General features: G+C 37.0%; 1 protein-coding gene across 1 annotated transcript in view; it reads right to left on the reverse strand.

The window, feature by feature from the left end:
• Nucleotides 1–13,958, reverse strand: part of TTC29 (tetratricopeptide repeat domain 29) — a 125,098-nt gene that overhangs the window by 39,422 nt on the left and 71,718 nt on the right. The window lies entirely within an intron of this gene.

Raw genomic sequence — 13,958 nt, forward strand, 5'->3', positions numbered from 1 at the left:
ATTAAATGATGGAGAGCCACTGCTGAATGGAAATTAACTGTTCTGTAAATGTCATTTAAGTAAGACAAAGCTACTTGTAAAGGCTCATGCTTGTGGACTTTTTTCTTCAGCTTACAATGATATTATTGCTTCTTTTCTCATATTTCACATCCTGCTAAAGCAAGCACGTGTGTGAAAGAATACCAATTTCATTTAATTGGGGGCAAGAACAGTATTAAGCTATTTTTCCTATATAAATTACTTCAAGAATTCACCTAAAAGCACCAAAATTCCCCTCAGAACAATACTGTCATGTTAAGTCTCTTACACTTTGCTCTCCACCACAGAACTCTGTTCATTAAGAAACAATTTTCTATTAAAGAGCTTACTTTTCATAAGGATTAATAAAAATTGTGATTTCCTAAAATGATACTATGGATTGGTAGCTACATGCTAAACTGTTTCATGGTTTCCTCTGGTCATCAAGACAGACCAAATTTTTAGACAAAAGTTTGCAATTCCAAATGTGTATAACTGCATTGTTGTAAACAAGACTGAGCTTGTGTCAGGATTTTGTATGTAAATGCAGTTAAATGATAACAGCAATTATCCCCCTAGTGAGCATAATAAAGCCATGAAATTCTGAATTACCTTAAGTTTAAATTGAAAAGAATCTCCCATTTACAGAGAGATTGCTGTTGAAGGTTCAGAAACACTCTCAGTTTCCTTGCAGTGACAAGCAATACATAAAAAATTACCATTAGTGGCTGCAGTTTCAGTTAAAACTGATTTAAGGAAGGCGCTTTGTAGTATCAAGTATTTCTGCTTGCAGTGCTGCTCATATGACAGGAAAATGAGGATAAAGAGTGACTTTGCAACAGGGGAGTGTTGCTCACTTCTGTCTCACACTGTGCCAATGCAGAGAAGCACACAGTGGAGTTACACCACGCAGAGATGTGGTGTGTTATGTGAATTTCCTGCAGTCAGGACCTACAGGGTAGAGCAGTCCACCAAAATCAGCCAGTGGAGACAACTTTGGAATAAGGAAAGATCTAGGAAGACCTAGGATTATTAAAACAAAACAAAAATAAATTGAATTTACTGGGGAGTGTGTCTGTGAATAATCCCTTTTAAAATCAAAACTATTATTTAAAATATTAAATAAAATATTAAGCAACCAAAGTTAATTAGCTGCAGACATGTCAGAATCACAATTAAAACAACACTGATGGAGGAAAACTTTTTTCATCAGTTTCCAGGAAAACAAGGTAAGAGGCGCTGTAAGAGCACAATCCTTCAGTCTTCTAAGTAATGATTACTTCAAAAGCTCTTAAGCCCTTGCTTTATCCATGGAAACTGAGATTCTCAGGCACATAGGAAACCTCCATCTAGTAAAATGAAATGCAACAGCCTCCTTAATATCTAGACCACAAAGTTCTGTGTACAGTGCTCACAAGGTCAGGGGAAAAATGTTTTCCCCTTAACTGAGACTGTGTCAGACACGAGCAGGTCCCACACATGCATCCTCAGAGACAAATACTTGAAAATGTTTACAGATAGAAAGGCATTGGAGACTCAATGGTTATGAAAACTTGAACAAGTTTATGGAAATCAATGATGGAGAACATATTTCATTTTAAGTCTGACAATTTTCTTCTTTTTTTCCATTAAGAACACACGTCCCCAAACACAATATAACAACCAAAGCAGTGTGTGCCTCTGCAGTGCAGTGTACATGTAAGTAGGGGAGAGAAACATCTTTTTTCTCCAGAGAAGCTCCATTAATCAATCTGGAGATTTCAGAGCACAGTGAGACAACTGAAATTGGTAGAAGAAAATCAAACACACCTCTATTTCACACGGAGTGAAAGAATGTATGGAAGATCAGCTCACTGCCTGGCCATAACTATTTCCACAGGATACACTTTCTGTTCAGCTATGATGAAGTCATTTTTCTGAAGCAGAGTCTCCTTGAGCAGAATGTTTGCTGGTTGCAATTTGAGTGGGTTTTATTGATCATTTGATCTAGTTGAAGATTGATGCTTTTTGTACTCTCTTCCCTTAGTTATAGCTTCTGCAAAAGACAAACACAGCCTCAGATTTTCTTTTCCATGAATGAATCCTAAGCAAACAAGAGCCTTGCCAGTTTCCAACTTAGGCTGAAGTGCCTCTGTAGGAAACTTCTACTAATGAAGGCTGCTATTGTTAGATCTTAGGATAGAAAAAGGAGCAACATTTAGAAATGAGTGTGAATTGAAAAACTGGAGCAAGGGAATTATGGCAGATAGTTTTAAAATAGATTCCAAGATGAGAAAAAATCCCAAACTCTTAATTAAGTTGCTATGGAATGGGAAAAAAAAGAATTAATGAAAAGGGAATAAAAGCATTTGACAAGGGTTCAAAAAGTGAGCTATCTGGCTTGTAAATATTTTGATTTTTCATTGCAGAAGATTGGCAAACAGGACTTGGTACAGCTTTATGAGAATCCAAAGTTGTGAAGGCACACAGTAGTACTGTAATTTTAATTTTTTGAGAATATGGATTGAAATAGTGAACTCTGAAACTAGATAAAAATCAGCCTGGGTTTTTGAAGTATCAAAACATCCAATCTAGAATGGATAAAGAGTCTGTTCAGTTCTCCTATTTGTGTTTATAGAAAAAAATCCTCAATCATAAATAAGGATCTAAAGTATTTTTTTTTTTAAGATTAGTTGCATCTCTAAGAGGAGTTGAAGTATGAGTGGATTAACTTGATAAAATGAATGGAGAAATCTTGCTGCTTTCCTGCTTCAGAAACTTGTGTAAGGAGAAGAGTCCTGAATTATGTAGGAGACTTTGAATAACAAAGCTTCACAGCACTTAGGGAGATCATTTAAGAATACGTAGCAACCCTTCCCCCTGCACTGTTTACTTTTTCCTGCCCTTTTGGAGTGGATACCAACCTCCTATGCTCAGCTGAGTGATATGGACTCGTCCTACTGGGCACTATAACTGGAAAATAAACAAAAAGGGAAACAGGACCCTTGCATCCGCTCTCCACCTCCTTCCATCAGTCGTGCTCCTAAGGAAGACCTACATTCTATCATATATAATTTATATTTAGACTAAGTAATCCTTATAACCATCCTCTTCAGAAATCACTAGAAAATTTTATTCTAAAGACCAGTATGTGACAGATAATTCCTGTCTCTGATTTTACTGCAAATATGGAAGGGATGAATTTGAAGAACAGACACAGTGTTTCAATTACAGACAACTTTAGACAAGTGAAAAATTTCCTGGTTTATTCCTTTTTTCTGCATAATTTTATCCTTTAGAACAGATGCTTGTGGATGCTGTGGAAAATGAATTGCCAGATTTTTTTAAGAACAGACAAGACAAGCTTCTCTCGGAAATTACAAAAATACTTTGTATCATTGCTGCTGAAGAAGGTGAATTCCTAAAGTCCTTTCCACTACTATTTTTCTATGATCCTATGCTTATTGTCCTGGCTCATTAAATTCCACAGTTTTGGAAAAGACTGGAGATGATGCTGCCAAGGTGATTTGGGCATCTTCAAATTAACCCCACAGGCTTTGGCACTGAGAAACACAAAGATTGCCAACTGCTCTCTGCTTTTTCCCTAGCCTGCCTCTGATCCTTCTAACTGGCATCTGGTCAAAGTAAGACTGAACTTGTACACTTCTGTGTTAAAAGGAACCAAAGTCCCAGAGTTTACAGAGACAAATGTTAGAACCAGGTTATTTTAAATAGCAGATTATACCTATATGGAAACTATACGTAGGTTTGATTGTTCTATCCAAGTATCTCTTAGTAAAGATCTGTCTCCATGTTTTATCATATTCAACTTCTATGTCTGAGGCACTTGCATCTTCACAAGTGGTGAAGATCCCAAATCTCTCCATGAGAGGACAATTATTTCCCTTTTCCAGACTTTATTAAGGACAAATCTCTTTTTAATGGTGCCATTAACATATATTAAAAGAAGCCCAGGGAGTATACCCAAATAACTGAGAGGTGCTTTACAATACTGGGAAGCAAATTAGATGAGTTAACATCGATGATTAATTAACTAATAAACTTAAAATAGTACAATACAACTGGAAAGCAGCAACAAAGTAGCAGTTTGTGGTTATTTGGCTTCCAATTTCAAAAGATGCAAAACCTTTGTTGTTGTCAGCCTTACTGACTTCCCTCAGCTTTCACTGTTCTTACTTGGATATAGAGAGGCAGTTAAATGGTGAGAACCAGTAGGTTTTTTCATGTAGATAAAGTCTGACTCGAGGCTTCAAGGCTCAGCCTGGCAAGATAACAGCATGTTCCATGATTATGCAGGTAAGAAGCACTTGAGCAAACAGCATCTGAAGAAATGCCATGTGGAAAATGCCACAATAGCACTATGACAATGAATAGCATCAACAGTGATGGCTGCCTCTTTCTGCAAATATCAGATGTCACAGTATGCAATTTATCTGCATCCAAAAAATGTTTTCAACCTTGCACTGTAAGGAATCTTAGTTCCTGAACTGATACTCAATTCTCTCTGGAATTGAAAGGGATGGAGAGATGTCATGTCTTGTATTGGAACCTCCTTCTAGCAGTTCCAGAAGACTGACACTGATGTCTTCAGTCCAGCCAAGGTGGAGAGTAAGTGTCCTGCAGTTTTGACTCTATGGTAACATAACTGATATGAAGAAAGACTTATACTGCAGTTTGCACTTTATGCTGCAGATTGTGTATGGTATTACCAATTCCAGATGGCTCAGGGAACAAGGGATTTAATTTGAGAGAGACATGTTGCAAGGATCTAAATGCAGAACTTAAATACAAGGTTCTAACGATTGAAATGTAAGGCCTAGATCCACTGCACAAGGTACTATTGTGGACCAAATTGTAAAATTTAGGATCATGCCTAAAAATCATAGGGAGACCTAATGAAATGAAATTAAAAAGTAGCCTGAGTAAAGGTAGCCTACAAAACTAAAAATAAATAAAAATCCAGCGGCTGTAAATATGAGATGTATTGTTGCACGCACATGATGATGTATGTATCTAAACATTTTGTAGGTATAACTGAAGAAGAGAGTTCAAAATGCCCTTAAAAATCTATACACCTGGGTGCAAACCCTCTAGATTTCTTATTCAAATGAGGAGAAAAATCCCACTTTGAAAATAAACTCTTATTGTCACTTCAATACAAAATGGATCCATTGCTGACTTCATCCATTTGCCAATTGTTGACAGCTGTCAATACAGGGATTTGATTTCTTTATCCAAGCATCAAACATTACATTCATATCTTCAGAAAAAGATCTTGACTGTGAGCTGCAGTTTCACTGCCCCAACTCAATTACTGCATTCTTGAACTGCAATGTATTCATTTGTGGGCAGTGGGGCAGCCAGTGGGAGGGTATTGACTGGAGTATAATGTCATGTGTAGCAGCGAGAGTAAGATGAAAAGTGTTTTCTGCTTAATGGGTTGGTATTAAGTAGGTGGGAATAGCTTCTAATTAGCCAACAATTGCTGTGTTTCTCAGTTTCCCTCCCTTCCCTCCTCCTGTCGGTCACCAGCTGCCAATCTCTCTCTCCTTTTCCTTTTTTGTGTGGAGTTCATTGCTCACTGCAGTGAAAGCCTTTGTTTAAAAAAGAGGGCTCCCAGGGTCTCATCTGCCAGGGTACAGCTTGCTGCCTGCGATGAGTAGCAACTGTCAGTTTATTTTATCTCAACCTTTTCATCATCCTGCTGAAACTGGTCGAGTGAAACCACCTGAGAGACCTGAGGATTCAGTACCTACAAGTCATTAGCCAGGACTGCTCAGTCTCTCCCCACACAGCAAGTCAACTGAACACTGCTTAAAATATAGTCCACTTTAACCCCATATTTTCCTACGACATATTAGGACTTCTGCATCTTCCACATTTTAGTTGCATGATCATTCCTTAAATGTACTACAACTATGATTAGTGAGCAACACATTTTGCAGCATTTCCCAGCAAAAATATTCTTTAGAAATACAAAACATAACGTACTAAAATACAGATATTAGAACAGCCTCAGTCAGAACCTCCTTCTTATTTAGGTTATGTTCTCCAGCATAAATATCATATCTAGCAACTCTCCCAATTATTTGAACCTCTCCTTGTCTTGAAGTTTTTGATAATGCAGTTCAAAACGGCAATATCAATTAGTTTTAGTTACAATTGTGCCATTCTCCTCAAAACAGTAATATTCTATGGACATAAAAAAGCAGTATTTGGTCCACAATTTTTAACAGATAAGCAACACTCTCCTCTCTTTGCCACACAGTTTCTCTCTCCATAGGTACACACGTATATGTTCATGTACTCAAAATGCACATCCATCTTCCAAATGGCAAATGGATTGCACTACAATCATTAAAAACTTATCAAAGTATGTGAGAGAAATAAATATTTTATTTTGATCTAAACCAAAATTAAATATATCCATATAAATTCTGTCATTAGTCTGAGCTATCTGCTTTTAGTAACCACAGTTAACTTGTTGCAGTCATTACTGACACTTTTAATACAGTAACTGAAGTATTATTTTTCCTTGTATGAACAATGAGCCCTTTCAAGATCTACAAGAGATTACAAGAAGAGAAATCCAGTTATCCTTCAATATACAGTTGATTTCTTAATGCTTGAAATTGTCAATGTTTCATCTCAATTCTCTTCTTACTGCAGCATGTATGTACTTGTATGCATATCAACAAAATGAAATTTAATTTGATTTAATACTATTCTCAGAACTGAGCTAAAGGTACCAGTGAGAACAAGCTCACTCTTGGAGAATTTTACATTTCAAGGCACTGTTTGTCGGGTTGAAAGGTCCTGGAGTCACAGAACTTGGCACTATAAAACCTTGAAGTGACATTTTCCAGCAGGAGCCTGAAGTGTGAGGTAAACAGAGGGCTGCAAGTGCTACACCCAGGATAAGAAGTCAGTGCATTCTGTGCAGCACATGTCCCTCTCCCCTCCTGGTTCCTAAAACTGGTTTTCCTGGACACCTGGGTGTGGTCTGAAGTTCCTATTTATCAAATTCCTTATGTGCCCAACATGAGCCATTTCACTCCTAGTATTTACTCTAGAGCACAGGCATGCTCCATTTCTCAGCTTTTCTATCAGCAATGCACGGTGCTAGCAGATGCCCAGTTGGGATGCACAGACCCAGTCAGGCAGCTCCAGTCCCTGTTCATGTGACCTATAAATACTAGAGAGTAAAACCCACATTCACAAGAAAAACAGGGCTTGAGTATTTGCTTTCATAGACATTGGCATTAGCAGATGAATAAACATAAGGTTTACTTATTGAGGGGTGTTGGGCACTTGCAGTTCCCATTTCAAAATCTGCTGTGGAAGATTAATTCCCCACAGGAGCTGACACCAGCTACATTATGTTGGACTAATATTCACGGCAGCTCAACATCCCCAATATTAAAAATATGCCAAAATTTTAAGAAAAAGAACTATATTAAACCCCTGTAGCAAACATGGAAAAAAAAACAAAAAAAACCCCAAACTTTGAACAAGAACCATTTCAAATAATCCTCTCCATATCAATTACTCTATTGAATACTTATTAATGTCAATATTGTAGGATAGTAGCTCCATGTTCAAAATTATATACCTGCATGACACACCATAAAAAATACTGAATAATTATTTGGCTCTATGGCAAGACCTGTATGAGGCCTTGCATGGGAATATTCTGTATTATAGATAATATTGAATGCTTAACTGACTGAGTAGGAACAAGTGGATGAGCCTGGAGGCATGGTCATCTACTTAAGCATGCATTTGGATCTTCAAGCTAATTAATCACCCAGTTGTATACTTAAACTTCATCAATCCATTCCCACAGGTGATTAAGATCTATTTAAAGGCCATTTTGATACTTCACAATTTTCTATTAACCAACTTGTCAAGATACTCAATAGGAAGTGTGATTCTTCCCACTCCATTCTGTGATCCCAATGTAATAAAAACACTGAGCATGAAGAACAGTGTGGAAACAGTAGGAAAACACTGAAAAAACTCTCAAAACCACAAATACAAACACAAAAGATATACCTAAGAAAATGTAAGTTGAGATGCCAGCTGCTGGGTATAGAGGTAAAACTGGCTTACGCTCCTTAAACGTTGGCATAAACATACATAAAATTGGAATTCAGAGTGAAGGTGTAAGGCCAAAAAAGGAGAAAGAATAATTTTCTGCATGAAGGTGAAGAACAGGAAAGAAAACACAAGAGAACAGACAAGGAATGAAGAGAAACAAAACCTAATAAATGTTTTAAAAAAAGTTCAAAAAAACCACAAAATATCTCTGGTGATTACAGAAAAGAATAAAGAGATGTGGATTTTTGGATGAAAGAAACATGGTTTCATAAATACACAAAACTGTGGAACTACAACACTTCACTTTTCAAAATAGATTGGCTTATTATAAATGTAAATCATTTAAATCTTGACTATCTTCAGTCTTAATAAAACCAGCAATTTGTTACTTATAATAGGAACATAAAACAATGTACCTAGGCTGGGAAAAGGATCTCAGATAAAACCTCTCAAGGATGCAGAAAAGAAAGCTGGCTTGGGAAACCCAGGAGTAGGAAGCTGTTTGATACACCGCCTGTGACTCCTGAGATGACCTAAGGGCTCTGTTACAGAACATATGCACTGAACACAGTTTCTTTGTCTTGCCTTTGATTTTCTGTGTCCAAAGATTGTTGGGGAGCTTTGGGTAAGGATGGGTTTGCAGCAGAGAGCTGTTTTCACGTTGGCCTGAGGTCTAGACTGGTTGGCACGTTTGCAGACAGCAACAATGAAAGATTCTTTATGAAGTCTAATGACAACAACCATCTCAATATTAAACAAACACACAAAAATCTTATCTTTTACTCTTTATGAGGATCCATTCTCCTTTTTGAGCATAATCTCACTAGATACACCTCTGCTCACGTATGCAGCAAAGGAAAGGAAAGGATGGGCACATGGAGAGGCCCTAGGGCCACTTCAGAAGTTTTCCAACTGGCTGCTCCTACTTTGGTCCTGCCACCATCAGGGCACTGCCAGAGCACAACTCCTGCCAGTGGTTTGGTTTTGTGACTTTTCATCAATGCTGCAGTCAAACCAAAATCTTCTAGGTGCCTCAAATCAAAGATTCCTCCAGAAACGGCCTAACAAGGCTGGGCAAGAGATTCAATTTCTTTTGCACCATTCTATAAAATCAAGCAGCACTCAACTTCTACCCCAAGAATTTTTGCTTTTTAAACTGGAAAGGAACTCCACTTATGCAGAAGTACTGACAGTGCAGTGCACAAAACTATGCTAGTTCAGTGCATAAAGCTACACTAAAGGGTCTGACAATATACTGCAGTTTGAACATCACTTCCAACTTTTTTTTTTCCACAAGAAAGAACAATTCACCTTATTTAGGAAACCATTTTCTGCTGATCTAGGGAGCTTGTCTGAGAAAACACAGCTGGATGCCAACAATATTTAGTACAGAATGTGTCTAAAGGAAACGGGTGGCAAGATTTAGATGGTTCCAAATGAAACATCAGAGGGCAAAAAGCCTAGATAAGATCCAAATTCTCCTCTGGGTAAAATGTTTTTATATAACTATTGATGATAAGAACACTCACAATCATAGTCAGGGTGATAGTGATTTTTTTTGAACCTATAACACCACTTAGTCATAAAAACCTGCCAGCTCTTAGCAAAAACTAGGAAGAAACTTCTAACACAATAATGCATGGTTAAACATGAAAATGTTCCATGACTTCCCTCTTAAATATGGTACAGGCAATCCACACACCTGACCTAAAGCTGATCCTGTCTAGCAATTCCCAATTATTTATGTTGGTATTTAAAACAAATCACTGTAAACTCCCCTGGATATTGCATTTGTACAAAGCATGAGAACACTGAATATCAGCACTCCCCTCTTTTCAGACAAACGTCAGCCATCAACAGAAATTAGAGCAAGCTACTGCAGCTCTGGCAAAACTGACAGAGATGTTAATACCGTGTTCTCACGCTCTTCACTGAGAATCTGTTGCATCCAGCCACTGACCACAATGTGCTGAAAACCCTCCCTGTCACCCTCAGCTCTTCTCTTAACACTTGATTCTTTCTGTAGTCCAACAGTAATTAATCTCACTTGCTAAAAATTTCAGTGTATCTCTAAGCACACTTTACACATACTTAAAAAAACAAATCCCAAATAATAATAAATAACATATATGAACCACTTAAGCTGATTTTCAGAAACATGTTCTGAGCCATAAACATCTATACACAAGCATGCTCTATTTCAACACTCAGTTAAGGCTGCATTAAGACTTAGTTAAGAATATTTTAAGAGTATATCTTGCATTAATATAAAAAATGACTGATATTTTTAAAAGTTAAAGGTGAGACAAGTTAAAATTTAGAAAGCGATGAGTGCTAGGTGATGTGAATAAAGAAGAGGCAGCACAAGTTTACCACATTTTCAAGAAAAAAAGACAGAATCACCTCTCAACTTTTCATTTTCCTAATGATTTTCCCAAATGCATATATTTCAGATTTTTTAGCTACTGTATTTTTCCAGAAGGGAGAAAATGATTCTGTTTGAGAAATCCCATTAAAAGGTACAGAAGCCATCCTGTGATTTTCAGTAGGGTACTGATACATTTGAACTACGTTCAAAATAGGCTTATTAAGAAGTGAGCCTTTGTGCTTCTGGCACAGGGACAGCCTTGGAGTCTGTACTTGGTCACACACCTCCTTTATATAATTTAAAGTCTTAGTTCTTATTTACCAGTGTGAGCAATAATGTCTGTAATTATATGCACACTATATATGATGAACAATGGTGTGCATAATTCCCTTACTTCATGTTCAGTTGCATTTTTTGAGAAACCCCAAAATCTGTCTGTAAAATCCTTTCAGTTTCTCCCTATCTGCAGATGAGCACACAGTGCACTAACAGCTGAGAGGGAAGAGGTAACACCAGAAGTTTTCCTGGAATTAGTGTACTTTAGGCAAAAGAGACAGTAAAAAAAAAGCAGTTTATCACATTATGAAGCAGTCTGTTCTGCTGCTGAACACGATCACCAAAATGGCCCATAAATTACACAGCTCTGGTAAGTTACAGTAGAAAAATGTTGTCTGAATTTGTTAAGCATAATCCTTGATCTCACACCTCACTTCTGACTCTGCCATCCTTTATGGATAATCCTTTTATTAATGAATGACAAAGGTACACACACGTTCAATCTAAAATGCACCTGGTCAGATCGCTGTTTTCCAAAACATTAGAAATTTTGTGCTAGCTCCATCTTTTACAGAAACATGACTATAAAACATCTTAAAGAGCTTTCAAAAATGTGAATCAGTAGGATGAAAATGTAATTTCTTACACAACACAAAAGGACACAGTCACGCTATGGAATGTACCATTCCTTACATCCATGAAAGGAGGCTGGAGAAAGAATATTGAGGGACTACATATTTGGGAGTAAGCACAAAAGCTCATTTGATTGTATTTTCCAAGCTATAGACTTAGCTGGTGCATGCATTTTAAATTATATTGAAGTCTGCTCAGGTGTGGAATACTAGAAATAGTCCTGATTATGCTGAAGTTGATTGTACCAGATAATTCCATTGATCATAAGACTTCAAAATTGATGACAATATGCAGTATTTAAAGGTATCATAAAAAACTCCAACAAAATAAAGGCAGGAAATCCATGATAAATTGTGTCAATTTTGCCAAGTTCTCCAAAGCCAAGGAACGCAAATCTAAATTGTTGTCAAAAGCACATACTATTCCTCAAGAAAACAACTGAAGACTTTGTAGGATGGGGAAAACCATGTATTTTAAGTCTTTTCTTAAAAGTGTTCAGACAATTTCAAGCATACAAGGGCTCTTGCTGAGGCACAGCCCTGCCAGACACAAAAACCTGGACTGAGAGTTGCCAGACTACAGAAACTAATTTCTGGTCAGCACTTCATGTAATCAACATGCAAAATCTGATTCAAAAATTTCCTGCCTTCAGCACCTTTAATTATTCTTCTTTCCTCTAGAAGGCAGCAAGTCAGGTGATTATTTATTGAAAGACCTGTGAAATGTTTTCTCATCAGACAATGTTATGCTGTAGGCTCCTTTTTAGGATTTTATGTGGAGTCACAATCCTTTTTGCCTACTGATTCTGCTGATAAGGTTTTTATCCATTTTACTAAACATAAAAAGAACAATAAAACCATATTTGTTGTTGCAGTGGCATCTCACAATGATATAAATAACTCTCCTGTAAGAGAAGTCAGGTGACTGAGTCAAAGATAGCAGATAGAAACACATTCTCCTTTGCATTTTTAAACACTGTCTTCTGAAAATCCCATCCCTTTTATCCACGAGAACTCTGGTCAAAACATCTATTTTATTAATAAATGTTGAGATAAATTGAGTAATTAATGGTTATTGAAATGATTGATTTATAAAATAAGTCTTGGTTGAAAGACATAAGGTAATATGGCAATACTTGAATTTAAATGTAATTGTTCCCCCACTAGCTTAAGAATTTCTTTTGCCTATGAATACAGAAACTACTCTTATTTTTTTGACACAGGAAATTTTTTCAGTCAGAAGAGTTAGAAATAAAAACTCACTGCCTTTCTTCTCCCTTTCCTAAAATTTCCCTGTGGATTAAGAACTACCATTGTATCTTGTCTTTCTCTGTTCTATCCTCAAAAAGACTGAGAAAAATCTGGTAGATTATCAACACCGAGCTGTTTGAAAGAGGTAGAAATACTGCTCTATTATCACAGCAGGAATTTCCTAAGTGATGAGTTCATCATAGGATGCACAGACATTCTCCTGGAAGGTAGAATAAAGGCTGTACCTGAAACTCAAAGCCGGCAAATCTAATCTTGAATTGGTGCCAGGTCATGTTTTGCCAGACAAAGATATTAAAAATGTAATGCCAGTACTAACGAGAGATTTGGCACACGAAACATGAGAAATGTTACAGATTGTGCTGACAGTGTGACACTATGTTTTCCTGGATGTAATCTGGGTATCATGAGAGTAAGCTTGGAGCACTAATGAGAAGAATGATATTGAACTGGAAGAGCTGCTAAATATGCAGTAGCCACAGGGTTCCTGGAGTGAACTGGAACTGAAATGAAAACTGCAATACTGAAAGGAACAGAGGGTAAACTAGGCAGAAATACAGAAGGAAGAGAATCTCAGCAGGCAAAACTTGTTTGTGGTACCATGCTTGCCAGGACATAAAGGGCTTTTCTAATCATACTCTGTTTATCCCTGAAGTACTGTTAAAGAGGAGCAGGATTCTTGAGCTTAAAGGGGCACATATAATTTCAGGATATAAATGAGTTTCACAATTGACTGGGAAAAGCCATGTATAAAAGCTGAACAGAAAACCCCTTTAGGTGCAAGAACTAAAATTCATATTGGAGATACAAAGTTCATTCCATGTCTTTGAGGTTCCTGTGAGTTTTCTTTTTTTATTTGCTTTTGCCATTGTTGATTTTTGTTTGCTTCCTATTTTTATCAGCTACAGTTAGTGATCCTTATATGAAATGAATATAAAATTCTTTTATGAATTATTTTTCTGATCATCTCTGTTGGAATTCTTGGCATTTGCACTACAGGTCTAGACAGGAGACATACACCCAAATAACTCTGACAGTCAACAAAATCTGTCAGTGTGCTAGATGTTCACTTATTGAGACAAAAATCACAAATATAGATATGTATAGCCACTGAAGAAGTGTTACCGAAGTGTTAGAACTTTAAACAGAATGCTATCTAATTTATTTCTTCAGCCTCCGAATGAATGCCCTTGTTCCATAATTCTCAGTAGCTCCCAGTGTTGCCTCTGGCATCCTGGCTCCTGTTAAACTGCTAATATCTTCAATTACCACTTATTTTATATACAAAATTCACC

Source organism: Ammospiza caudacuta, chromosome 4 (assembly GCF_027887145.1).
Source record: "Ammospiza caudacuta isolate bAmmCau1 chromosome 4, bAmmCau1.pri, whole genome shotgun sequence".
Classification (NCBI taxonomy): Eukaryota; Metazoa; Chordata; class Aves; order Passeriformes; family Passerellidae; genus Ammospiza; species Ammospiza caudacuta.